Source organism: Alligator sinensis, unplaced genomic scaffold (assembly GCF_000455745.1).
Source record: "Alligator sinensis unplaced genomic scaffold, ASM45574v1 scaffold74_2, whole genome shotgun sequence".
In the NCBI taxonomy this organism is placed as follows: domain Eukaryota; kingdom Metazoa; phylum Chordata; order Crocodylia; family Alligatoridae; genus Alligator; species Alligator sinensis.
This window is the reverse complement of record NW_005841931.1, coordinates 3,709,133-3,713,383: the sequence shown is the minus strand read 5'-3', so window position 1 is coordinate 3,713,383 and position 4,251 is coordinate 3,709,133.

Genomic DNA, 4,251 nt, shown 5'->3' with positions numbered 1-4,251 from the left:
TGTTGTGACAACTGGTGAAGCCCATAAGCATGGAAAAAAACAAAGACCCTCCACTCTGCTCTTCAACTTGGGGGCAGAAAGCTTCACTTCCTCTAACTGAAGAGCCAGAACACACTTTTCTATCATCCCACCCCCTTCATAAACTTGTTCCAGCTCTTTAACCATCTTTTGTAACCAGCCATTTGTGCAGCTCTGCTTCTTTTGCCTGCTGCTGAGCACAATCCCCTCCAATTTCCTGTGTATGTGTAGTAGGTGTCTCCCGGGCTTCCAACTGTTGCTCTTCACAGACCACTCCAGGCAGTGCTACTCCTAAATCCTCCCTGCCCAATGCTTATCCAAGCTCTCCTTGAAAACCTCCAGTGAAGGAGACTTCACAACTCCCCTCAGCAGTCTGCTTCACAGCCTCACTGTTCTAAGTGACATTTTCCTGCTATCCGTTTTAAACCTACTTTGCTGCAGTTTCAAGCTGCTGATATACATCCTGCTCTCTGCAGCAAAGGACAAAAAGTGCTCTCCCTCTTCTTTAGAGCAGCCCTTCAGATATCATATCCCCCCTTAATCACCTTTTCTGCAAGCCGAACCTGCTTATTTATCCCAACCTCTCTCCTCATATGGCTTGCCTTCCAAGCCCCTTATAATTTTTTTTGCCTGCCTTTAGACCCTTGCTAACTTCTCCATGTGCTTTTTAAGATGCAGAGCACAGAACTGCATGCAGTACTCTAAGGGCACAGACAAAAGTGACATATTTTGCACGATCTGGCCCCTGAAAGCACTCTACAGCCATGACCTAACACACACACGGCTGCGGAACGGTTTTAAAATGGCTGATCACACGAAAAATTAACCCTTGTCAAATCAGGCAACAGATTAAGGCGTTTTGCTTTTGAATGCCTTAGGGAACTTGTGTTCCCTCAAGGGTTAATTTTTCAAAAAGGGGCAGGATTGTAAGTGGAGAGGAGGGAAAGCAGCAGCAGCTGCTGCAAGGCTGCTATGCCAGGCCTGAGCTGGAAGTGGGGGGGAGCATGGAACAGAGCCCCTCACCTTGCCGCTCCCTGCTCCTACCCCAGCTGGGGTATTGTGGGGAGCTGGGCTGGGCCCAGCCCCTGAGACAAGGGAGCTCCAATCCACCCTGCCCCCAAACTCCGGCTAGGCTTCTTGAGAGTGGCAGCAGCAGCTGCCAGGCTCCTATACCAGGCCTGAGCTAGAGGGGGAACGGAGCCCCCTTGACCAATTCCCCCTAGTACCCCAGCTGGGATAGCTGCTGGGGGCTGCTCCTTTCCACCCCCCACCCCATCCAGCTCAGGCCAAGCACAGCAGCCTGGCAGCTGCTGCTGCTCCCTTCATTTCCCTGCTGCTGACAACCCCAGAGCTGGGAAGGGGAGGCTGGGGAGAGGGCCGGTCCTGGCCAGCTGCAGGCCTGATTCTCCTCCCCTCCTCCCCAAACTCTGGCCCCACCTCTTGAGAGCGGCAGCAACAGCTGCCAGGCTGCTATGCCCAGCCTGAGCCAAAGCGGGAGGGGAGGTGGAATGGAGCCCCCTTGCCTGGGGGCCTGGCCCAGCTCCCCCAGGACCCAGCTGGGGGCTGCTCCGTGCCATGCCCCCACTCCAGCTTAGGCCGGGCATAGCAGCCCAGCAGCTGCTGCTGCTCCCTTCACTCCCTCTCTGCTGACAGCCCTGGGGCTGGGAAGAGGGATGGTCTTGGCCAGCACCGCTGCCTGCTGAGCAGGATGGCTGGTGCAGGCAGGCTCAACTCCACCTCCACCCCCAACAGGAAAACATCTCTTGGGAGGAGGTACTCGCACCCATCGCACTTTATGTGAAGTGGGGCACTGGACATCTGGCAGCACCCTAAAAGAAGCCTAACCAGAGTTGAGTACAGTGGCATTATTAACCTCTCATGCCTCGCACCTAATACTCTTGCTCATGCAGCTCAAATCCACCTTCATCATTTTGGCAGCTGCATCACATTGCAGACTCACATTGTGTCTGCAATCCACCAAGACCCCAAGATTTTTTTCCACAGTACTGCCTTCCAGCCAATTATTAACCATTCTGTATTTGTGCTTTTGAATGTTCTTTCCTAAGTGCATTTGTCAGCATTGAACTTCATCCTGTTGTCTCTAGCTTTTCAATCTATCAAGATTCTTCTTAATTCTATTTGTATCATCCAGTTTGTTTGTAGTCCTTCCAAGTTTGATGTCATCTGCAAATCTGCTCATGAAACTCTATTCCAGCATCCACATCATTAACAAACATGTTGAACAGCAACCAGACCCCAGGACAGACCTATGGGACACCACTTAAAATTTCTTCCTATTCCAATATGGATTCACTTATAAGTACCCTTAGCTGGTAGGTACTGAGTTGGTTATCTACCCACCTTGTGGTAGTTTTGTCTAGTCCACCTTTCTCCTGTTTATGAGGTCATGTGGGACATAGCAATATAGTATGTCTACTGTATTTCATCCATCCGCCCAACTTTATTGAAGTTATTTTGTTGAAGGAGATCAGATATGTCTGGCAGAATTTGTTCTTAGCAAGTCCATGTTGTTTGCTTGTGATCAGCAGGGATCCGGGTTTTCTGTTTGCAGCAAAAAATGTGGATTTTCGGGGCGGGGGGGAGGGGTACAGGCCATTCCTAGGGGGGAAGGGGGCACAGGCTATGTGTTAGGCACAGGGGGAGGGGACACAGGTTACATGGTGGGGGGGCACAGGTAAGGGGGCCAGGTGGGGCATGTGACCCCAAGATTTCTGTGCCCACAGCAGGGCATGGGGCTGCAGGTAAGCTCAGCCAACTCCAGAGGAGCTGCGTCTGTGGCCCAGCACGCAGGACCCAGTGCATAAGGTAGCACCGCACTACTATAGCCGCCAAGCTGAGGTGCCCCCTGTCCACTCAGAAGCAGTGGGGGCACAACTCCTCACTGCTGCTGCTGCCACTGCCGTGCTTCATGATGATGGAGCAGTGCTCCCTCCTATGCCTATTCCAGATCCAGCACACTGGGCTACGGAGACTGTGGGTCAGGAGTTAGGGGCACCAGCAGGGCACTCAGAAAGACTACTGTGTGCAGTTCTGTACTCTGCATCTTAAAAAGCACGTGGAGAAGTTGGAAAGGGTCCAAAAGGCAGGCAACAAAAGTTGTAAGGGACTTGGAAGGCAAGCCATATGAGGAAAGGCTGCGGATTTGGAGTAAGGGGCACTGGCAAGGCCGGTAGGCTGCAGGTTGGGAGTGAGGGGCACCAGCAGGGCCAGGGGGCTGTGGATCAGGAGTGAGGGGCACTGACAGGGTCAGAGGCTGTGGCTTGGAAGTGAGGGGCAACAGCATAGGCAGGGGCAGGGCACCAGCGTATCAGGGCTGCATAGTGCCACAAAGCAGAAAGTGGGGCGGGGGGAGGGAGAAGACAGCTGGAGCTGGACCTAAATCCTGGTGAGCGAAGAGGGCAGGATGAGTGGGGGCTGTGGATCAGGAGTGAGGGGCACTGACAGGGTCAGAGGCTGTGGCTTGGAAGTGAGGGGCAACAGCATAGGCAGGGGCAGGGCACCAGCGTATCAGGGCTGCATAGTGCCACAAAGCAGAAAGTGGGGCGGGGGGAGGGAGAAGACAGCTGGAGCTGGACCTAAATCCTGGTGAGCGAAGAGGGCAGGATGAGTTCTGATTTTCCATGATAAACAACCCAAAATCAAACATCAACATTTACAGGTATTTAGAATTTATTTTATTATAACGAGTGAGGTACTGGTAAGCTTCCAAATTGTTTTAAAATTGTAAATATATCAATAAAACATTGTATTCAACTGATACCCATACATATAAATTTAACACCACTATATATATAGTGGTGTTTCATTTTAATCACAGAAAAACATGGGTTTTGAGGGGTGGAGGGTATTAAATCAGATAATTTGCAATTTTTAACCAGGGAAGACCAGGATCCCTGATGATCAGCCTTTCCTGCTCCAAATGCTTATAAATGGACTTCCAGGGAAATTTTATATAAACAAAACTGAAAGGTGAACTTATCCCCACAAAGCTCACAGGACACCTCAGAGATTTACCCAGGAAACTACACTGTAACTCACAGGTAACTGGTAGGGGGTGCACAGGGGGGCATGTGCCCCCCCGATGGGGCTGGTGCCTCCCCGACGGCCAACACTGATGCTGTTGGCAGGGCTGGTGCCCCTCCCAACAGGGCCACCGCTGTTGGTGGCTTCTGTGGGTGCCCCCCAGATTCAGGAGGGGCCAGGCGGCCCTGC